The 24540-nt window shown below is 40.7% G+C and overlaps 1 protein-coding gene across 1 annotated transcript in view; it reads left to right on the top strand.

The window, feature by feature from the left end:
- Nucleotides 1–282: 282 nt before the first annotated feature.
- Nucleotides 283–24540, top strand: part of STXBP6 (syntaxin binding protein 6) — a 127436-nt gene continuing 103178 nt past the window's right edge. Inside the window, exon 1 of the mRNA XM_050898192.1 lies at nt 283–343. The gene's annotated coding sequence lies outside the window, so the exon portion shown is untranslated. The remainder of the gene's footprint in view (nt 344–24540) is intronic.

Below are 24540 nucleotides of genomic sequence, written 5' to 3'. Positions count from 1 at the left end.
TCTTTGTTCCCTCCCGTCCAGCGATCCCAAACTCCCGTCCCAACACGCTTACTTCCTCCTGCCTCCCAAACCTGCTTCCTGCCCTCCCTGCCGCCGCTTCTCCCCGGCCGCCCGCCCCGCCGCCCGTCCGCGGGCGGCCCGGGACGGTGGCGGGGGCGGGGGCGGCCCGAGGGCGGCCCCGATTGGCGCAGCCGCCGCACGTGGGGCCGCCCTCACGCCTCGGCGCTGGCAGCGCGGCGGCCGCCGCCGCGGGGCACGGCACGCCACGGCACTCCGCGCGGGTCTCCGCGCACCGCCCGCGCCGCTGCGGCGAGGAGAGGAGCCGAGCCGAGCCGGCGGGAAGGTAGGTGTGGAGGCGGCAGCCCCCGTGCTGCGGGTGGCGGTCGCCGTGGGGCGGGCGGGAGGGGGGGGCTGCGCCCACCGGCTCCCTCGGTGGTGGCTGCGCCCACCGGCTCCCTCGGTGGTGGCTGCGCCCACCGGCTCCCTCGGTGGTGGCGCCGCGCCCGCCCCGTTGGGGCTGCCGGCTGCCACGGCGCCCGCGGGAGGAGCTCTCTGAGGAAGCGGGGCAGCGAGTTAACGATTAACTCCACAGTGGCGTCCCCCGCCTCGACCCCGGCGCCGGGAGCGCCCCGGGGGTGCCGGGCGGAGGCAGCCGGGTCTGCGCCCTCGAGGGGAGGCGGCTGTTCCCGGGCCGCGCGGCGGGGCGGGAGCGGCCGCTGCCGGAGCCCGCGGAGCTCCGCGGCCGCCGAGCGCTGGGCGGCTGGGGTGAGGCGAGCGGTGCGTCTGGCAGCGCAGCCCTCCTCCCCTCGCCGTCGGAGGCTGTCGGAGCGGGGCGGCGAGGTGGGTCCCGGCCCTGCAGTCAGCCCCTGCTGCGGGAGGCTCTGCTCTGACACCGGCCCAAAAGCCTGCCGCTGGTGCGGCCCGGCAGCGGTCGTTCCGCCGTCGTTTCTCCTGAGGAGATTCTCTGGGTGGTGAAGAGCAGCACAAAACCGGCCAGCAAACGTTAAGCGGATCTAGTGGTCTCCTTCCAACACAATGTTTTAGGAGTAACCTTGACAGTCCAGTGAAACGGCCAGCACTGCCTTCCCTGCCTTCTGTTTGAACTAGCTTTCCTAACGGAAAAGTAAAACTTACAACGTCTGTCGTCTTTGTCCTCTGGTATTGCACTGATGCTGCTGAAGTCTGAAGTTCAAGGAAATATTTACCATTATTTAGAGAAATGTGTTATTCTTTTTTCATCTTATTTTGCCTTCTGTCAAACAGAGGAGTTTACGTTTTAGGAATTACGTCACTTTGCAAATCCCTCTTTCTTTCTCTAAACGTAAGCTGTCTTTTAGGATGTGTTAAGCTTGGCCTCTTTCCTTTTATGAGTCATAACTAGTGTTACTGCTTTTCATTGCTTGAACAGGCTCCACAGACCCGTGACACCTCTCTCGAGTTTTAAGAGTTGTTGCTCATGTGATGGGGATCATCTGGCATCTCTTTGTCCTTCACATTACTGAGGTGGACAGGACCTTATCCTTTTCCATCTTGAAATACTGGAAGATGGCAATATGGTATCTTGATTCTCTTTTGATTATGACATCTAATCACAGCTGCAGCATCTAACTGTAGAGGAGGTCTCTGACCTGCCGTTTCTTTTATCACAGAGGAATAAGCAGAGGGCAGGGAAGTTGCACCTTGCTGGTGATGCATTGAGTTAGCAAGTCATAGGTTTCTTTTCCACATCTGTAGTTTCCAAGCACCCTTTAACTCCTGAATTTTTCTGTAAGTGTAGTTAGCTATTTTAATGAGGCCTTAAAAATCCCAAACGTGGTGGGTTTTTTAAGTAATGAACACAAAAAAAATACTTGTGGTAGTTTATGAGTGTGAATAATCATGACGGTGAGTGGGGATTTTTCCCCCCCCACACCTTCTGTGAAATACAATTTTACAATTTCTTGCCCCTAGGAAGAATGATCCCCGTGGGATTGATGGTAGTCTGCTTGATAAATTATTTGGAAAAGGTCTCTTTCAGTGAAATGGTTCAGGGCCTTTCTGCCTGGGGGAATGCAGTTATGGTGTAGTCATGCCACACTAATTTCCCTTGTGCATACTCCTGATTTTCTTTAAGAATGTGCCTTAGAAGTTGGGTGGCACCTTTAAAGATGCACTAAGGTAAATCAATGAAAATAAAAAATACCGTGACATTTTTAGAGTGGAGTGAAAGCACCGTTTTGGAAGTTAGTCCAGTCACCATTTTGTGATAGCTTCCCCAGGTGAAGGAATTTCCAGGTGGAAAAAGGTCTGTGCAGAATTGTGCTATGGAAAGTAAGGGGTGTTTTACCCCTGAGTAAGAGTGTTTGCTGTGGGGACTGAGGTTGCTGTTAAGTCACACACGTTGATTTCTCATCTCCATTTCATTTATCTTCAAGTTTCTGAGTGTCCCTTTAGACATGGTCTGGATCTGAACATCTAGAGACAGGGAAGTGTGACGATAACACAATAACGTGTGCTATAGAAGGCCCAAAGAGAAATATTTTGTTTTTTCTTCTGGGTGTGTATTTGGATCACCTCACTCTTGTGTGCATATGGGATTTTTGGACAATGAGGATAATATAAAAATAAGCTATTTATAAAATCTTCAGTATGAAGGAGGTTTTTTTCCCCCTCCTAGTTGAATATTTTTTCATTACACCACTTCAGGCTACTTATACTGGAAGTTCACTTCTTAAATAGGATTAATTCATCAATAGATACTTCTTGCGTTTGTACTGTTGTTAGTAGATCAAAGTGTACATTTTAGAGAACTTAAAAATACCTTTTTTAAAACAAATTACAGTTTTTAAGACTATGGGGGATAAGATGACTTCTGTTTTATTATGAATAAAATTCTGTGAAATGCTGACTCTGGAAAATAGTAGCTGTTGGTCTGTTTGGGGGGAAGTATGCTGTCTATATAATAGTGCATTTGTTCTTTCTTTCTCTTTTCTTCCTTTGTAACTTAATGTTCCTTTCCAGTGTACAGCTAGTAAGTTAACATTGCCAAGGTTTTACAAAAGTGTTTTAATCACAGTTTTGGAAGCCTGTGTTTGGATAATGTGATGGTAAGACAAATTGATTCCTCCTGTTTTTAACCGAACAGGAATGCTATAGCTGATATGTGTACAGAGACGAATCAAGTCCTTCAAGAGAACACTTAATTTGCTTAGTCCTTGATTGACAGTCTCTAGTGATGTTGGGGATTTGAAAAATGGATTAACTAAAAAGCCTTGGCATTAATTTGTATTGTAGCCAGATATGGGAGTGAATTCATTAATATACTTTTGCATATGACTGCAGCAGGCATTGCTGTGTTAACTGTGTAGAAGCATGTTTAAATTTAGGCTTTTGGTTTGACTATTTCTTCTTGTTCTGAGTCAGGACACACAAACTAGGGTAAATCTAGTATCTTATCAGTGCTAATAAACATCACCTGATTGTTTTTGGTTGCTTCTCATGTAGCATTCCTTGGTTATACAAATCTTTTAATAGGGAACAACTAAACCAGGATGGGTTTTTTGTATCCTAGAGAAATTTCTTAAACTTGGAGAAAAGGAGAGCAAAATAGTAACAACAATTCAAAACAAGAAATATGTTAACGAGAGAAGGGACTATTGGTTTTCCTGCCCAAATGATGTCATTGAACATTTAAACTGTGATGTGAAGGGAGGAACTCTGGTTTGGGGGGGGGGGGGGCGGGAAGGATATTGCCTCTTACTGCTTGCTTTTTTTTTTTTCTTCTCCCCTCCTCTGAGTAAGCTCCTATCACAGAAATGAATGATGGTTTCTCAGGAAGTAAATGCATTTCTGAGGCTATATATAGCAGAAATAAACTCATGAAATGTACTCACTGGGTAATTGAGGGGAAAACAGAGACCAGACCATTTTACAAAATCATTGTATTCAAACTCTTTCAAAACTCCCAGTACCCTCCCTTCATCCTGAAAAAATTCTTTTCTGGTAGTCCATTTTCTTTCTCCAATATGCATTTGCTGGAGGCCCCGTTGACTTTTGGCATGTGTTGTTCATTGTGACGCTCTAGAGCTCATAGTTGAACATTAAGGTGCAGTTTTTTTGCATCTTAAGCTTAGGCAGGCATCCTCTGCACCTGACGTCTTTGACACAGACGATGCTGTGGGGTTTCTTTGTCATAAGTATAAAAGATACTAATTCTTTTGCAAATGGGATTGCATGACTGTAGGTTAGCTCAATAATATTATGTGTTCTTACTTTCCCTTTCATAGTTTTTCTTTGGCAGGTAGTGTTGGGAAAGGATTCCTGGCTGTGCTGGAGTGCTGCAGGTCTGGGAGCAGTTTGGACCGTAATGTTCCTGGAAGGGTGGGCTGTGTTCTTTACAAGATAGCACTTATATTGGATTTCTGATGCTTGGAAGACCTAGGTTTATATATGTGTGTGTTTAATGTTGTGAGCTTCTGACTTTTATGTGTAGATTACAGTTACTGATAATGTAACGACAGTAGCCTCAAGGGAAAAAATCTAGACATTTCTGATCTGTAACATTTTGATTTCCTTAATAAAACAGGAGCATTATGACTGTTTAAGATTGCTCAGTGGTGCAGAATTCTTACCAATGGTTATGAAGATGAGTTATTAAAAGTTTTACTGTCATGAGCTGATATGGATTAAATTCCAGCACTGAAAGCTGGAAGTTGCCCTTTAAACTTTGTTGTAGTCTTGCTCTAGACATGAGAGCAGTGCCAGCTCCAAGAGTTGTGGGTTTTTTTGGTTTGTTTCCCCCCCCCCCCCCCCCCCCCCCCCCCCCCCCCCCCCCCCAGCCTTGACTATCTTGTGTGGTAAACTTCAGATGCTTTCCCTTCATTATCTTTTCTTAGAGATTGCATGTGACGTTTATATCTGTGAAGTTTCCTAGTAGCATAAAACTCATGTGGTGTAATTACAGCCAGATCTGTTAATAATAGGGGAAACCCACAAATTATATCTATCTGTATGAAACACTTCAGATGGAAAGATTTTGCAAAACAGGTTTCTGGGTAGGTTCAGTTTGTCTTGTCTCTGCATAAACCAGTTCAATTAAATTTGTATCAGTAATAAATAATAAACATGTTTTGAGTTAGATTTCAGTATAAGTTAACCTACTCCTACTGCAGTTAAACTGAACCAAAATAAACCTGGTTAAATCATGAATAAAATTGTGCTGCTGTGGAAACAATTGCTTTTGCCTGAAGCATCTCTGTAAGGTAAAATCGGAAGTGTAACTTTTATAAAATTTGGTGCTTGCCTGCAATTCATCTGTGAAAAAGATCTTATAAATACTTATCATTTCTTTTTGGTAACTGTGCTGGCCAACAAGTTTGTTATTTATACATTTTGGTTTTGGGTCTCCTTTTCACAGGCAATTCTGTGCTATGCATGCAGGCTGTTTTAGAAAATGCTCTTTTGTATCTTGCAATTACTTGCTCACAGAACCAAAACAGTAATTCCCTAAGTTTGCTTAAAATTTTTTTCAGGATTGTTGAAGTGCAAAATTGGAAAGTGTTTCAATTCTACCTTTCCACTTGCTAGTGTATTTTGGAGGAGGGGAAGAGCAAACACTTGGCCATATGCAATCCACACTTGGAAACTCCCTCTTGGTAATCAGTAGTTTTTCTAGGATGTTCACAAGCTTCCTCATGAATTGTTTGCCTTTGTGGGTCATTATATGGGCATATCAACTTTCTCTCCTCATTTAAAGAGACACAATGCTTAGGTCATCATCATTAGTTGTATACAGAAAGAAAGAATATGATCAATTATTGACAGATTAGTATTACTCTGTTAGAGTGAGTTCCTGTTAGTTCATTTATTTTCTTGAGCTTGTATGGCAGGTTCCTGACACTGTAATAAAAAGTGTCCAAATGTTCTGAGATGCCCAGAGGTTAGTAACTAGTCTGTTAGCACCTTTGTGACTTTAATATAAACATTTCTATTAGTTTCGTGGAGTGGGAGTTTGTTCACTCTAGGTTAGCAATCAAGTCTACCCTCAGCATGCAACATACACTTTGTTATTCTGTAGGACTCCGTATTGCGGCCTTAGTCTTTCAGGCAGCATGCACTGGAGAAGGGAGGGATGCTCCGAGGAGATGTGCTCCACTTGTGCCTGGCAATGCAAAGAGCCTTCTTACTGACTTCCTGGTGGCCATCAGTTCCTTGCTGATAGGCAGCCACTGCAGATGGGCTCTGTACCTATGGCCTTTGCCACTTTTCTTCACTAAATGCAAGTTACGAGATTCAGAGAGACAAAAGTGTCTGGTGTCTTTCCACTGGGAAAGACCAACAAAAGAACTTGTATTCAGCTGCCCTTAGTCTCTTAAGGACAGATTTAAAGGTAGGTGTTGTGTCGTGGTTTAACCCCAGCCGGCAACTAAGCACCACACAGCCACTCACTCACTCCCCCCCCCGGTGGAGTGGGGGAGAGAATCAGAAGAGTAAAAGTGAGAAAACTCATGGGTTGAGATAAAGACAGTTTAATAGGGAAAGCAAAAGCCATGCACGCAAGCAAAGCAAAACAAGGAATTCATTCACTACTTCCCATCAGCAGGCAGGTGTTCAGCCATCTCCAGGAAAGCAGGGCTCCATCACACATAACGGTTACTTGGGAAGACAAACGCCATCACTCTGAATGCCCCCCCCTTCCTTCTTCTTCCCCCAGCTTTATATGCTAAGCATGATGTCATATGGAATGGAATATCCCTTTGGTCAGTTGGGGTCAGCTGTCCCAGCTGTGTCCCCTCCCAACTTCTTGTGCACCCCCAGCCTACTCGCTGGTGGGGCAGTGTGAGAAGCAGAAAAGGCCTTGACTCTGCGTAAGCACTGCTCAGCAATAACAAAAACATCCCTGTGTTATCAACACTGTTTTCAGCACAAATCCAAAACATAGCCCCATAGTAGCTACTATGAAGAAAAGTAACTCTATCCCAGCCAAAACCAGCACCAGAATTCACAACTTGGTTTTGTCATTTTAAAATCTGTATCTACACCGAAGTGCCTGAACAAAGCAATCTGACTTTAAAATACAAAAATCCAGAAGATCACAGAATCACAGAACAGCTGAGGTTGGATGGGACCTCTGGAGGTCCCTTTTTTCAGTTCTATCACACCTTCCTCTTTAGGAGAAAAGCTGTGTTAAGATTAGCTTTTTTGTGTGTTTTGGGAGATGTAGAAAGGAGATTTCTGCTTGTAAATTTAGATGCTCGCTAGTTAAGAGCGAATATCAAACATAGGAGGTTTTGTTTTGTTCTTTTCCCTTTAGTTTGTAAGCAGACGGTGAGGTCAGAGAGGCATTCACAGATGGAACGGAGTTCTTGGTTACTAGACCTGAAATTTTCCTAATTTATATTTTTCTGAGCCATCTTAAATGGGGACCTTTTCTGAGCCATCTTAAATTGTGCCCAAACTGTTTATTTTTGTCTTGATCAGTACAGAAGTTCAGTTTCAGTATAAACACACTTTCAGTATGTTGTTTGGGGAAGGATTATTCTTGACTGGTTTTAGTAAAACTCCAACTTGAGAATTGAAATCATGTGTCAATTGTTCATTTAAATTTTGAAAACATCAGTTTTACTGTAGCCTGTGCGCATTTGCAGCTGTTCAGAAGTGACTGTCAGAGCAAAGAATGATTCAACAGCATATGAAGTGCTGGATACTTCCCACATCACTGGTAATGTAGCATGATCTGTATTTGAAAAATGCAACCAAGACTGAATATTTACATGTTTTTAATACTTTTTCTGGGTAACAAACTAGTTTGGCTATGTTGTGGTAGCAGACTGCGGTTGCTTTAAGGTAGGGTATTCAGATCACTTTCAATTTACCAGGGCCTGAAATATGCGTACAGAAGTTCATGATTGAAGTGTGGTTTTTTTGAAGATTCTGACTTAATTTAACTCCTATGGAAGTTAAAGAAAAGGCTGTAGTTGACTTCATTGGGACTTGAACAGAGCAGCTAGGCATGCTTTGTCCCGTGGAGTTGCTTTACTTTTCTATCTCCTATGTATTTAGGTAGGTTTCGGACATTCCTTTAATAAGTAACTATGGGACTAGGTGACATACATTTCTCAGATGCTAAGACTATAGTTACAGTATATAATCTATTCTTGAAATACCCAAATCTAAGATTAAGGATTTTTCTTATGGTGATCGGCTGTGTCTTACAAAGCTGTTAGTTAACCTGCAGTTAGACACAAATTGCATTTGTGGTTCAGTCTGGGCTTAAAACTAGAGTCTTTTATGTCAGGCCTTGCATTGACTCTTGTGAATTGACGCTGTGTACTTCAGGCACCTGATTATCCCCTGACCTGAGGTGTCCACGTTTCCTGTCTAGTCAGTGGAAGGAGTTTGAAGCCCTGGGGGCATGAATTGGAGCGTTGTAGTGTTTCACAAAATAGTAATGGCATTACTTCAGTAAGCAGCATTAAAAAGCATGAACAGAAATAGCTTTTATGTGAGTTGGTAATAAGGCAATACAATTTTGTGACTGTACCACGTTAGGTGATGCTAGCTATGTCTGTTGGGTTACATCCCATTTATGCATCTTAGCACACCACCGTCCCTGGGTGCCCCAACTTACCAAGGTAGTACTGAGTTGTGGATGGTTCTTGTCCCCAGCCCAGGGGATCGGTTGCATGGGGGTGTCTCTTGAGAAAGCTTTGTGAAGGTAAGAGAATTCATTGATTTGTGAAATTTCTCAGGGTGAGGTTGGGACCTGTAACTTATTTTTAATGCCTTGATGGGACCTCAAATATGACATTTAACATGTTAAAATAAACGTAAAACCTGGGTGTCCGATATGTTTTAACTCAAAGCCCTTACCCAACAGAAGATTAATATGTCAGCCCTTAAAGGAGTAAGAAACCAAAAGGCCTATACCTTGATTAAGGGATCTAGTAAATGTGAGCTATATAGGGCACCTTCAGACCCTCAGAAGAATTACATAAAAGAAGACTAGTTTCAGGTTCTGTTCAGTTGCTAGACAATGTTTCAATTTAGGGGACAAATAGTATGCAGTTAAAATATTTTAGACTCTGGTAGCTTTTAAATTTTTTTTCTTTAAAACTCATGCATCTTAACCTCCTAAAAAGAAAACTTCAAAGATAACCTTTGTCAGCTAAGAAATATCTTGATTCTATTTACTTTTTTCCATAAAAGAAAAAAGTGTATGTATGTGTATATATATTTTATGTATAATATGTGTACACACACGTACATATTGGACTTAGTCATGTCATGTAAAATAAAACTGCTTTTTTTTTTTTTGGTGGTGGTTATTCTTGTGAAAGAGACAGTAATGTTTTGGAGTGGGAGAATAACTGCTTATGATGGACCTTGTAAACTCCTTTTTCATGGTTCCAGATGTCTGTGGGTCCAGTCCTACTTCTAGTTACTTGTGTATAAATCTTCTAATTCATTCTTCTTCTAGAAGTGACTACTTATGCATGAGAGTGTGCAGGTCTGGGCTGAGGTAAGGCTTAATCCTGTTGTCCTTAGAGTGCAATAGCAGTGCTTCTGCATTGCTATGAGGGGGGTGATAAGAACATGTTTGCAACTCTCCTTCCTCTTCCCCACCACTAGTTTATTAGGGAGCTGACTCGGTTTTCTGGATGTTTCGGTAAATAAAACTGGGAATTCTCCAGTGGTATCGGACACTTGTGTATTTCATGTTTGTCTGCCACGGAAGCTTGTGAGGCAGTGTATAGTCAAGATGCTGAAATAGCTTGTGGTTAGGTGCTTGTGTCAGTAATAGCTGATGTCTTCAAATTATTTATCTGAAACCTTAGAGCAACTTTAAATATTGACTGTTTTTTGTGTGTGAAAGTAGTCTTGTTATTCATTCAAAAGCTACCTGTGTATGGTTTGGGATTTGTTCTTTGTGCTCCATTTAGTTACTGGGAAAAGTGCAGGAATGGGTTGTCTTTGCTGGTAACCCAGGTACTACTTTGAGTGCTAAGCGAGGCTTCCTTAAAGCCCCCTTTCAGAGAAGTGATCGGGCTGAAGAATGTGGGTGCGCCACCCTCTAGCACTGACCTGGTGTTCAGCAGCACCTAGCACCCGAGGTCCCACAAGCGTTTACCAGATGCTGAGCTCTCCCGTACATCCGTGAACTGGGTGTGGTGAACCCTCATTTGCTGCTGAAGTAAATGACCTTAAGTGAGTTGTTTAAGGTCATGTTATACTTCAGTGGTAAAACTGTGATAATAATGCATCTTTCTATTTCCATTTTTATAGCTTGCTGGTGTATCAGACTTTATTTTTATCTTTTAAGCAATTCAAGAAAAGACTTGAAATCAACTCAGTGTGCATTTGAAGTCCCTTGGTATTTGAATTTGTGGATTTATGCCATGGAGAATCTTGCCTAGTTGGTAGCACAAACTTCTTCCCCTTTCCAGTTTACAACAAACCAGTTACTTAGGTTTCTAGAGTAAAATAGGCAATGAGGTATATGGACTGTTACATTTTCTGCCTCTTTCTTTGTGCATCTGTTGTGTCTTGCACTGTAGTCTGACATAGTTTGTGCATGTACCCGGTCTCTGCACCAGAAGGAAATGAAATTTCACAGGTGGAGCAATAAAAGCCACCCATGTGAAGGTGTAGTGTCTGGGTGTTTTGTAGGGACCTGGTGTGGTAGCCGGAGTTACACGAATGCATTTGCTCACTTCCTGCTGGTGACAAAGCAGTAAATCCAGGGTTAGTTTTCTGTATGTTCCCTCCACTGTGTGGATTTATTTCATGTTCTTACAGCATAGGCTTGTCTGAGCTTCAAGAAGTGACCAGCTTTGACGTGAGTGCTCATATTCATTTCCGCCTTACTATTTCAACATCCCCCTCCCCACCTTCCAAAAGGGTGGTATGAGAGAGACATGACAATTTATGTCTATTATGGCTTTGAAAGGGAACCTTGTTCTTCTGAAAGAGTGGAAATACATACTTTTGCTGGCAGTAAGAGAGAAATCCTTTTTATTTCATTCAGTGAGCTACCCGGGGTGGGGGTGGGGGGTGGGAGGGTAGCAGGGGTCAGAAAAGTGGAATCCAAACTGTGATATAATGTATTGTATAAGTTATTCTGAATAAACTCTTCTGAAAATGGAAAAGAGATATTATAGGACTTCTGGAAAGTGCAGCAGTTCCCCTATAAACATGTGTGAGACAAGAGGAAGTGAGACTTCAGTACCACTGAAACACGGAGAGGTGCAATGAGTAGCCTCAACACTGAGGTGTGGAAGCTGTTGGAGGTGTTTATCTGATTAATCAACCAGTAGCACTGGTTCAGCTGTCCTCCTCAGACAAGGATTATTCCCATGACCTGGTCTCAGCTGTGTGTTACTCTGTCTAATCTCACTCTTTATATTTTCTGCCTTTATAATTTTGTCTATCCTTTCAGCATTTCTCATCTTGTCGTCCTTTGTATGTGTCTTTAATCATCAGGCTGCTCTCTTTCAAACCTCATTTAGCAGTCCCCTGGGACTTCTTAAGGGATTTAGTAGGTTGTGTTTCCCTGTTGTGCCTCACCTTAAACATTAACTTCTGCAACTTTGGACAAAAAATTTTGACTAGAGATTGATGTCCTCCATTGACAGGTTAGTTCTTCCCTTTCTCCCCTTTCCTCATTTTTTTGTTTCCTTACCTAAATAATGAGACTTTTCCAGCCTATCTTGAAAACAGGGTATCTTTTGGGGAGAGTAAGATGTGACATTTGCTTTCTAGCTTCCATTTCTCTCTACTTGCCATTTTCCTTCCCTTTCACAAAGTTTCTTCTATCATTCTTGTAAGAGTTGCATACTTTAGATGAAACAATGAAGTTACTAATGATAAGGGATAAAAGGTAAGTGTTCTGTAAATGCCACTGTGGTATGTTCTGTGTCTTTCCAGATAAGTTATTACACTCAGTGACAGGAGGATGTGAAATATTTCACACACACAGAGTAAATAATAGCTGTTAGGAATAAACACTTTTAAATTAGCAGAGCTGGATAATTTGTTCCAGAAAATCCTAAAACTAAAAGCTGGAAAAAGTGTGGATAGAATAAGGGGTTGAATGAAGGGAGGGCCCTGGAATTATATTAGATCGGTTACTAAATGATTGTTCCTTATGCTGTAGTGGAGCAAAAGAAGCCAAGGCTGTGCCAGTGCTGACTGGTCACTAAAAATAAGAAAAAGACAAATTTGAGGTGGTGGGTGGTTGTTTGCCTCAGAGTAGGGTGCTGGCAAGTCTAATATATATATTTTAATACTGTGCAGAGTAGTCTGTGTAATAAAGCTTAAAATTGGAGCAATGTACATTCAAAGGCAAGAGAAATAGATCTGTTATCTTTTAATCTTTCACTGAAAGGAGCAATTGATTTCAGTGTAGGACTATCTGTATAACAAGATACAGGACATTGAAGGGCTGCTTCCTCTTCTGGTTGGCATTTTTCCTTGTTCTAAAAAGTCTGAGCACTTTAAATACTGTTAATATCTCTATCATACTTCTGAATTTTCTATTGCGCTTCTTTAAAATTACTTGTAAAGAGTTAACTTTAGTATACATAATTTGTAAATTAATTAGACATCTATATCTGAGACCTCTGCTGTTTAAGAGATGAACTTGTATCTTTGCATATCCATAATGACCATTTTTTTTTGTTTTATATTAGTTTGAAAAGTGGAACTTAAATTGAATAGGAATTGTCTTAACTTCAGGCATCTGTAAAAATCTGCGCTTGTATAGAGTTTGAAGCTGAATAAAACCAATCGTCTGTTTGCAGAGCTTCATCTTATTACCAGTACACAGAAGACCTTAGAATGGAAGTGGTCTGAGCACTATTATGTTTTGGATTGATAATATAAATCCTGGTAGAAGATTTATTGATCTGCTGTGTTGACAGAATAAATACTTTTTTTTTTTTTTTTGGTGTTTGGACCAAACGGACAGCTGAGGCAAAAAGCATTTCTTGGAAGATTTTTGGAAGGTTTATTAACAGTAGATCCTTGCTTGATTCCAGATGGAAATCTTTCAGTTCTCTTTGGGGTTCCTCTGAAATTGTTCTTTCCTACAGTAAGTAAATAGTCTCTCTCAAGTATATAAATGATGCTAGAATTGTCAAGCTGAGTGAGCAACTAAAAATAATGAGTTGCAAAGAATTCAAAGTATGCATCTGGCTATTAGGGCTATACCCACACTTCTCTGATATCATCCTTATTTGAAAAACATCTCTCGCTTTCTTCACTTGCTGTGCAGATGGCCATACAAAAGATGGCTCTTTGAAGAAAGAATGAAACATCACTAGGCATAGTAGCTAAAAGCACAGAATGCACTTAACTCTGTCCTTCTCAATCTCAAAATTTCTCTCTCGTGGATTTAGAAGCAGCTCTTATAATGATGTATCTTTTGACAAATTGGTATCCTTGTAAAAAAGAAATGAAAGCCTTTTAAGAAGTTGTGAGAACAATATTTGTATCATGCTGTGTGCCTACACTCATAGCTCTTGCATTATAGATGCTGATTTTTCCAGAGTTGCCTGTCTGTTCTTGCAATACTTCCTGTATGAAATTTTCTTGGGAGAGACAGAAGGTTCTCAAATAGTAATAGATGCTGTAGCCCTTAAGACATGTATGCTTTGCGAATGAAACACTTGTTTCTTTCTTCAGGCAAATGGAGTAACATGTGGGGTTTCTGGTTTTTTGAAGAAAAAAAAATCCTAAGCTTTTTTTTTCCCCCAGAGCATTTTGGGACATTAACTTTGAAAATTTAGTCGACTCCTGTTTTTCTTCTTTGAAAACTTTCTAACATAGGAATAATAAAGATTTTTAAGTACTGCAACCCTGATAGTATCCCACTTTTCTAAAAGCATTTGGTGCTATTGGAATATTGACAAAAACTTCTGAACTTGTGGAAAGCTAGGTTCAGCTACTGTAGCAGAGAATGACCAGAAGAAAGCATATGTAGATATATGCATGTACCCACTGTGTCATTAGACCCTTTTAAGGATGATGTTTAGTGGTTCTCTTTTTTGAAACTTCTTTGCCTATCTGTATGTGTTGTGGTTCATCGGTGGCCTCACTGTACGTGTTATGCTGGATATAGTCTGTTAGTTTATATTTTGGCTCAGCATCACTCCTCGAATACATACTGTACATCTGCAATGCACATAAACACTCTATTTAAAAAAAGATTTTAGTATTTTTCGTATCTGCCAAGGCTTGAATTCAGACCTTTGAGTTTCTGTTTTGTTTTTTTTTTTTTTTGCTATGGCTTGGGAATCAGTTGTGAAACTGCAGCGAGGAATGTGGGTCCTGCTTTGACCTGAGGTGTTAATGAAGATGGAAGAATTCTGTAAGCCAGGTAGTCTGTTTTGAAGACTAAAACTTGCCCTAGTCAAATCTCAGAAAGTTAGTGCTGTGATGGTAACATAATAACTGATCCTTACCAGAGTAGGGATGAAAATGTTATTTGCAAAGCAAATGTGTGCAAAATTGAATGGGTCTGTCTTATTATCTTTGTAGAGTATGGATAATATTTTGTTTGGTTGGATTTCTTTGCTTTTGTCTTTTTGTTTATACTGTGTTTAATGTATATTAGTGATAACATCTATGATAAAATGCGTGGCTGAATCCCCCTTGCATGATGGGAGGGCTACTGGATGAGCTGCTAAATACAAAGAGTTATCTGTGAGGCTTTACCTGTCCTGAAGATCTCTCTCAGGGATTTCTCCAGTTGTTGAACATAATGAGCACAGAACAACATTAACTTTAAAGATACTTATGTATAGAACAGGATCCTGGCTCTCTGCTGCATGCATGACATTTAAGGGTTTTCTTCCTCTCGGAGGAAGAAATTCCTCCTTTCTTGTAAGTCTGTCCTGTCCCTGTTGCACGCTTGTCTTCGTATGAAAATTAATAGGACTTCCCTTCCTTTCCTTCTCTTCTTTCCTCCTTCTCAATTTTCCTTCTCCTTATCCTGGTGTCGTGTACTTGGATTGCTTTTCTTTTATCTCCTGTTCCATCCCTTCACCAAATTTCACTTGAGTACGAGTGGTTAAAAGGACTGTAGATGCAGCAGGATGCCTACTCAGGTTAAAGCATGATTCGTGTGAAAGTTTAATATTAAAAGGAGAAGACTTTAAAGAAAGAAAAAAAATGCTAAGCTACCAGCAAAAATGTACAAAACCTTAATGTTTAACAAGGTGTAGAATGTCATGCACATTGCAGTGAAGAGTACTGATCACAAAAGATTAGTAACAGTAATCTGAATAAGTTTTTAACAATTCTAGGACAAGTTTCTAGTTGATGAAAATTTGTTTAAAAATACTTTCCTTTTGACTAGAGTGTACGTTCTCACAGCTCTCTGCCCTTCCCACTGTATTGTAACAGGGCTCAAAACCCCTGAGTTAAGCCATTTTTCTTTCCTTTCAGAAATGAACAGAGGAGAGAATTGTGTTTCTGGTGAAGACAGCTCTAGAGCTGCGTATGAGGAAATACTAGATCTGAATTGTTCTTATTGCAGTTGTGAAAAGGCATCAGAGCAGTAAATAATTCTATTGTGTAGCAGCAAAGACAACTAAAGGACAGTAAACATTTGGGTTTGATCTTGAGTCTGATTTACATAGTTTATTTAACAAGGCTACTTGCTTTTAGAGTAGAAGAGCAGGAACTTGTGGCAATTATAAGATGAGTAGCAATTTGAGTTTCCGTGTATGCCTTCCTCAGTTGTTTGTACCTCGGGCTTATTGGGTGTCAAATACCTTGAAGCAGTTAACGTATTTGCAAAAGCTACAAGGAATACTGCATTTGAACACTCAGCAAACAGATCCTTTATTTTAGGCAAGCTCACAGGTGTCAGAGTAAACTTATAAGGCACCAAATGTGCTGGTACACTGCAAGCATGTCTCCTCAGTGGGAACACAGCTGTACGAGCTGGCTTCTTGACTACTGGGAAATAAGATCCTGAGAAGGGTGAGTCCTCCTAACAGAAGGCAGAGAAAACCTGGTGGTGTTTGAGGGGCCTAGTTCTTTCTCTCTGCATGTGAAACATAGCTAGCATCGTCTTTGCAGTACAAGGGAGGAGAGAAATGGGCAACCTTCTTGTGAAAGCTTCAGAGTCCATGCTGACTGGGTTTGAGAGCATTGTGTGAAAAAATCCTGTAATCTGCTGGCAGAGTAATAGTATAGCCAGGGAGTAGGGCTGAAGTCTACTCTTAATCTTTTTGGATGTTGACAAATAGGAGAATGAAAAACAAATTACATGGGCTTGAAGGGAAGATGCAATTCATCTGATTCCATCATCACTGAGGACAGCAGTAGTAGCTAGAATAGCCTGTTGATTTCAAGTAAACTGTTCAGTGTTGATTTAAAAGTCCCTAACGAGGTAGAACTGTATGAGTGTGTTTATGAAACTCAGGTAACTTGAAGAGGTTGTGGGTGTTTGTTTCAGATGGGGCCTTTGTTCTCCCTTTCACCTACACTCCCCCATTTGTATTTTGAAGTTATACCGAGATTGTACCACCGTCTTCAATCGTGTGATTGCAGTGTTGTGAGTTTCCCCCACCCCTTCTCCTTAAGTAAGGTAAGGAAAATAAGGTAATTACCATTCTCATTGACAGTGTGTTGTTGAGTAATAGCAATGAGGGCATTTTATTAAAACTGTAAAACTGCCTGAGATTGCTCTCTCATCAAGACACTGTTCTTCAAACAAAATGGATTTATTGTTCTTGTTTTATGAAGTATTCAAAAATGCAGTCTATTAATATATTTGTATTGGAAGAAACAGGCTCAAAGATGTCGTTAGTTTAAGCATTTTTTTGGAATGAAAGTTATGTAAGAAGTGGCAATTGGTCACTTCTCTGTTACCTCCTCTCCTTCAGGGAGCACCCCCAAAAGCCAAGAAATGCAGACTTGTGTGGATCAGAATGAGTAATGTTCCAAGGCTATGGTATTTGGATCCAATGCTTTGCTCTTAATTCCTTTTCTTCTATACCACCTGCATAGGGCTGCCCCCCTCCCCCCCCCCCCCCCCCCCCCCCCCCCCAAAAAAAAAGTTACATACTGAAGATCCATAAATTGGGGAATTTGATAAATGATTTAATCTTCTATGTCAGCTAAGATCATTATCTCTTCTCTGTATTCAGGTTGTGGAATGAAATTTGGGGATTTGAATTGCTCAGGTGATTCCTCAAAAGTATATACAAACGGTAAGCACAGGACAGGAGTTACAGCTTGACTGAGTTGGAGTAGAGGTGTTGAACAGAATGCAGTACTGTAGTGAAAAAACCAGTATTTTTCTTTGTGTCTGGATTATCATAATGATGTTAAAAGATAAAGGGTGTTGGTGCTGATTTAGCATGGAGACGAACTTTTTTCTTAAACTGCATAATAAAAAGAAACATTGCAGTAACTTCTAAGAGACAGACAGTTCCTGGCAGACACTGGAATTATGACTACATTGATAAAGTTAGTTGCATGATTTTTTTTTTCCCCTTTCTGAGGTGGAGGTGGTGGTTCCTCTCATAGAAGAAGAATTCTGAGATCTTCTGTTAACGTATGCAAAAGTGAGACTGCCAGGAAATGGTTCTCTAAAAATGCAATCTCCTAAGGCAGCCGAATGCTTCATTGCAAGCAGGTTTTTTTAATCTACAGGTCAGTAGGCATCAATCCTGTTTAGTGATTTGAGCTCATGATTAAGTTTTAAAAGAAGAGCATTGATGACATACTGAAGCTTGCATAATGCCAGTGCTGGTTGCCTAATGCAGATTATTTCTATGAGCTACTCTAAATTCTAGACTTCACTGGTAGTGCAGATACTTTACATTGTCTTCTGGAAACAGAAAGGATCCTCTTTTCTGCATTATTTTCCATATCCTAGTTTCAGAGTAACTGAAGAAGGTCCATTTGCCTACCATTTTCCACCAGTGGCCACAGCAATGTTCCTATATATTTCCAATTTGGCAAAACAAGTTTATGAAGGTAATCAAAGAAGGGCCATTTTGAAATAGAGGAGGAGGAGAAAGGGAATCTTCCCCTATGGATACCGTCACTATGCCCAAGTGAGAACAGCTTGGAAGTCTAGCCTTTGCAAATGGAATTTCTTCCCCCCACCCCCCCCCCTTTTTTCTTGTTGGTTTAATAGCATGGGTATACTGGAGACAAACCATGTCACCCCTCTATCATCATATGTGGAAATGCTGTCTCAGAAGAAGAATGGGAAGAGGGAAACTTACGTGAGACAGCAGAAAGATACTAATTATGAATGTGAACTTCCAAATCTAGTGTTTTATTTCAGTAGGTTTTCAGTTTGCATCTGTTTATTTACTTGGAATAGAATTACCACTGGTTACTTTAAGATTAACCTTTCCATTTTTCTTTTTTTTTGTTTTGTTTTGTTTGGTATTTTGGAGCACTTTGTATTATTAAACCACTTCTTAGCCTAAAATGTTACTGTTTGTCAGTGAAGTTCATAATATCTTTTGCTGCTTTAGCTTAAAGGAAGAGGTATGCTCTTTGCTCATAGATGACCTTTTTGTTTTGTGTGATTGTGCTAGAAGATGGTAACTGGCACCTTCCTTTTTCATACAATTTAAGGATGCTTTTTAATGAATTTCCTTTTTTGTTCTTCAAGGTAACTAATTCACATATTCAGTAATTCACAAGAAACTGAAAGGAAGTTACACAGAATATTACATGGCTGTTTCTCTTTTGGCAGTGCTTAGTAAGCATGTTTCATCATCCCAGACATTCTGTTCAGTCTAAGCCTAATGTTGGAAAAGAAGGAAAATTGGCTGTTTCTGTCTGGAACTTGCTTGCTACAGGGCAGAAACTTTGTAACTGAAGGAATGCTTGTAATTTATGTTTGAAGAAATTAATAACCATAAGGAAAAAATTAATATGAGTTGGAATCTTAGGTTTTTCATCTGATTTCAGCTGTCACTGGAGAGTGACTGGATTCATTTAGTGCTTCACCTAACCTCTCTTTATGAATATGCTCTAACCATGTCTCTGGTCTGCTTTTCCTTTTGGATGCTTCATGGCTCTCATTGTGGATTTTTTAGTTAAGTGAAAATGACAACTTCAATATAAATGACAGTTTTCAAATCCACTTTTAAATAGACATGAATTTTGTCCAATTGCTTGTAGATTGCTTTAATCACCTTGCACTGCTTTTAGTGAGTTTGTGGGATCTCTTTAGCAGCTGGAAAGGAGTCTGTCTTGTAACACCATGCATCACCATTTATAGTTCATACGATGTACCATCTACTGCGTGCTGCTAAAGTGCTGAGCTATTCTAGCATGGATGCATGTGACCTATGAGTCTGTTGCGTACCTTTATCCTATGCATAAGCACTGCAATTACCTCATGCTTATGTGTCACAAGCATGGGCACGAACCTGCTGTGTAATACAGAATGCTCATGTAATAGAGGAATGCTTGACGGAGCAATGTAATTAAGTGTGGTGCAAACAGGACGTGTATCTGTCAAACATGAGCTGTATGTTCTGAAACTAGAACAAATAAATGGTCGTCTTTTGGACAGACAGATGTCTAGCAGTTTGATCTGTCAAATACTAGATGACAAGATTATCAAGTACTAAATAGAAAGCTCTTAAATTTTTTCTGTTTTAAATATGGGCTTAAAAGATTGAGATCTATATTTCTTCTAATGCTGTTCAAACTAATTTTTTACATCAACACATGGACAATAGTTTCTGGTTTTAAAAAGTCAGATTACTAGTTTTATTACTACTTTTTAAGATACTTATGCACGTTGGCAGTGTTTGTGAGTTTGAACTATTATGCAGCAGCTGAGGCTTGAGTGATATAAATGCCATTAGTAGTAAGTAGGATTAAAGGATATTAAAACAAGCCAAGGAATAGCTTGTTCCCTTTGGGTTTTTTTTGTATCTCATGCATGAAGTGATGGGTTTCCTTTGGTTTAGACAGATTTAGGAATGACATTTCCTGGTCTTATCTCCTGGGGAGAAAGATACCCCTAGAAGGAGGTTACCTTGGGGTGGCGTTAAAAACTGCTTAGAGAAATACCAGTTGTAAATGTGTGCTGGAGCTGTCCCTGCTAGGGACTGGATCTTTTGAAATGCGTTCCAGATCTTTTCCGAGTTTCAATATGAATTGAACTTCTTTCAGAACGAAAACTTCCCCACTCTCTAGTCCTGTCCCCAGAAATAAGTTGATCCATTGGTTTTGGTGTTCTCCTACTATCGGTAATTCTTAACTGGTAGTTTGCCTGGCAATGGTGCTAGTTTATTTCTGTTTTATTGCTGTTTTCCATTTCAAAATGTTGCCTCCTTATGCAACAGAGAAGGCTGAGAAGAATCAGTTTGTTTTGTCAATAAGTGGGTATAACAGTGCTTGTTTACAATGGGCAGTTATGCTCTTCGTTTCATACATCCACTGACCAAAAGTGGAGAAAACCTGTGGGAAATAATGAAACCTTTGAAATTCACTAAGGGTTATTACAAAAGATGACCTCAAAATTTCTCATAACTGTTCAGGAAAAAGTTGCAGTCTCTTATTTTATATACAGTCAGCATTTTGAGAGGTAGAATTAATCAAACTATTAAAGTTTGTAGCCAGTGTCTTATTGATAGTTACACATACTAGTGATCTGTGAAACGGTTCTAACTCTTTCTGAACAACTGCACAAATTGCTCAAAAAATCTGATTTAAAATGTTAATTTCACAGTTTCACTTATACAATAACAATGCTAGCTATTTGAATGTTTTTTTTCTTCAGAGATGCTTATAGGTTCAAGGATTTATTTCTTTTTTAATTTCTTCAAGTTTATGGACTAGAGTCTCCCTGACATTCGGAAGACTGCCTGTTGCTGACCCATATGGAAAGGGAACCATATTGAACTGTGGAGCAAGACCATTTCATGCATAATTCTCCTTTCTGGCCTGCTCCTTTTATCTTCTCACTAGAATGGGACTATGCCCCCAGGATGTTGATAAATACTCATAAGGATCAGTTGCAGTCTGAGCAGTTACTTCTGTTAGGCATAAACTATTGTGTTTGAATAAGAAGGAATTTTTATTGACACCAGTATGATTGGGCTCTCTAATTATGGTACTGTTGTTAAAGTGGGTACTTTTGAGTGGAAGAACTGGCAAGGCTTGGCAGGTCCTTTGCCTCCTATCTAATTTAGATTTCTTGCCAATGTCACTGCACAAATTTTTTAATGTGCTCTTATTAGACTAGAATTGCTGGTATAATTTTTCTTTCCCACTAAACCTCAGCTCAGAGTTTGTCAGAAGGACTAAGTATGTTCTTGCGATGCTGGTGAGTGTTTCGAAGAACGTCATTAGTCACTTCAGCTCTGTGCATTGAGGCTTGCCTACAGGAGGCATGGTGACTAAGGGAGATGGTGTAGCCTTTCTAGGTCAAAGTCAAATCAGGCTGCTGCTGTCGTTCTGCAGGAGTTTCGCAGCCCTCCCTCTGAAGATCTCCATCTGCAGTTCTGAAGTCCTTGCTGCCCTTGCTAGCCACAAATAAGCACAAAGGTTTTGATTCAGTGGTATAGCTTTCAGCTGTGTGCTGTGTTCCTTCCCACTGCTGAGCTGCTGTGCTAGGCGGTCTCTTGCTTAATTACCTTCTCTTTGAAAAAGAAAACTAGCTCAGGCTGGCTACTGCTGCTGAATCGAAGATGTTACTGTGCGCAAGCAATGGTTAGGTGTTCCTAACCGTTTCCTTCCTTGTGCTTCTCTGCTCTCATGGGTTGGCTGTCCTTTATTGGTAGCTTCCACGGTAGTCTCTCTCGTGATCTGCGGTCCATTACTTAAAACCTTCCGAAAGCAAGTAAAAATCAATTTTGTTTGCTCGATTCCTTTGGTTTTCCCTTTCCCTGTCACAGTGAGGCTTGGAATAACTGTTTGATAGCAAAAGGCTTGAGTCAGTACGATCTTAGTACGTTTACTCAAGCTCTTGTTGATGTTCCTTGTGCAAACAGTTGCTGATGGTTTTGAGTTGTCCTTTTGTTTCTCACATTGGTTAAACCTGCCCAGGCGCCCTGTGGGCTGGTGGCTCTCTGTGGCCGGGGCACCAGGAGCGGCGGGGGCTCCCCTGGGGCTTGCGGCTGGGGCTGGGGGACAGCCCCAGCCTGGGGCATTGAGCACCTCCCTGGGGATGACAAGCCCAGGCCAGGACATCGGCCCACTGGCAGGTGGGGGGCAGGATCAGGCCCATTGAGGGGAGCCGTGGTCAGTCAGGGCTGTAGGGACAGGCCGAGGCCAGGCTGGGATGTGGGCCCGGCTTGGTGAGGCCCAAGGCTGAGCAGGGCAGGGCTGTGGGGAGCAGGAGACTGGCCCTGCTGCGGCAGGGGCTGATGGCCCTGGGGGGCTGACATGGGGTCCTGGGCTGTGGGCAGGGTGGGGGGGAGCCCTGGGGGGACTAGGCAGGGCCAGTAAGGCCTGTCAGGGTACTGAAAAAACCTATGCAAGGTTTTAGCTTTAAAATTAAGATACTTAATACAACAGTTTAAAATGCCTATTTAAATGTAAGGTTTTTTGCGAGAGTAAAACATAGCAGAAGCATCGGTGGTTGTCAGATGAGCAGAAGGCTGGACTGAGGATATTTTCTAGCACAGAAAGATCATGAACATATTGGCAATCTTTTTTGACACCATAAAACATAGCTTTTAAAAAATTTGACTAGCTATTTCTTTGACATGCTTATTGTAAATTTCTTTTCTATAACAATAAGAGGTGCTGTACAATTTTAATATTTCTGTTCATGTACCCCTGCTGATACTTTGAACGAACAATTTTCTTTTTTGGTTAGATTGAATGTTATGGAAATAACAGCTTGTCATTGCTTGTTTGCAGATGTCTTTGTGCAGATTTGTAGTCTACATTTAAACCTTGGCTGAGAAAAGAGGATTACTTCCACTATTCCCTTCTGTATCTATGTCTTTTCTTTCTCCTTTATGCTAAATAAGAATTAGTATGTGAATAACTTTGTTCATCTAATTGATGTGCCAAAGATCATATGGCTTACAGCAACAATAAAAAGTCTGAGAGTTTTTCCATACTAATTTTACTTTATGTGGCATAATAAGACCTGTTTTTTGCTGTTGGCTGTACATAAATAAATGAAGTTAGTAGTGCTATATATTTATCTTACTATGGGCGCTATGTAAAGCAAATGGTTTTGTGAGAATATTTTCTCTGATATACCACAACCACCGGTTCCATTTGGGAGAAGTTTGCTTGCTGATTTACATTATTTAAGGTAGATTAAAAAAATGGGATAATTCTAATATTGCTTTTCATAGCTCTGAAACTAGATTAATCTCAAACTTATTGGGAAGAATGCAATGTGACAAAATCACTTCTCTAAACCCAGCAGTTCTCTGGCTGTCAGGCAGTGACCGGCTGATGGACGTGTTGGTGTATTGAACCAGTATATGATATAACTGACCTCTAGCTGTTGTGTTCTGTACTTTTCTTTGTCAGATAGCTGACAATGCCCTTAATAAACCTGAATTTAACAGTTGCATGTTGATTGCTTTGCTGCAAAAGTAGAAAATCAAGGATGGTAGGGAGGTGGTGATTATAGTGGGTTTTGGGGTTTGTATTTTTCGTGTCAAAAGAAGCATACAGTTTACTAAGTAACTAGTTACATGCATCGTACAGTGGTACTAAACTCTTACATCACCAGCTCAGGTTATATCTGTTTCTCGGTTACTAGTCTTAGTTTGGGCTACATCTGTAGCTCAGATGAGTAAAGGCATACATTTTTTGGTTAATTGCCGTACGGTTTTTCCAGATTAACATTTCAACTGCAAGGATGCATGTCTCTTCTTGCATTTGGTATGAAAGCTGTGAGAAAGACCTTTCTTCTGCAGTATTGAACAGTATCTAGAGCACTGAATAAAGACCCGAGATCCCCTTAATGCAAGTGAAATGTAATATATTTGAGCATAAATAAAATAATTTGAAGTGAGGAGTTTCTGACAGTGTGTTTGGAGCTGGTTTCCAGTTCCATGGGTTTTACTAAGGTATGGGTACTTAGCTTTCATTAATGTTTTGAAGTACCAGGTTTTCTTCACTGGGATGCAAATTAGATACACCTTAGAGCAGTGTTACAAAAGAAACCAGATAGGAAGGAGGAAGTATTATGTTAGAAAACAATGAGCCATGTGGGAAGGAGGATACTGTGATGACAGAGGGTGGGGGAGGAGAACACAAGTGTGCTTCATAAGTAAATTTACCTCCTGTTAAACTGATTGATACCGGGATTCTGTGCATTTTAGGGGTAGATGAAAATAAATATTTTATTTACACGGGGAAGAGGCAAACATCATGTAGCAGTTACTTCTCTTAAGTTAGTGTAACTTCACTGATGTTATTCAAGTGTGTAGTGAGAAAGACTTTTAAAAAATTAGTTAACTAACAAAACTGTCTAAATTAAGACACTCTACTGTTTTGAGGTTTGATGTCAAACTGAACAATGCTGAAAGTTATTTCTTTCAATTTCATTATCTGTTAATAAACTGTACTTGGGCCTTATTTTAATTTTAT

The sequence above is a fragment of the Gymnogyps californianus genome, chromosome 5 (assembly GCF_018139145.2).
Source record: "Gymnogyps californianus isolate 813 chromosome 5, ASM1813914v2, whole genome shotgun sequence".
Classification (NCBI taxonomy): Eukaryota; Metazoa; Chordata; class Aves; order Accipitriformes; family Cathartidae; genus Gymnogyps; species Gymnogyps californianus.
The sequence above is the reverse complement of the archived record's forward strand: the minus strand, read 5'-3'. Positions and strand labels throughout refer to the sequence as shown.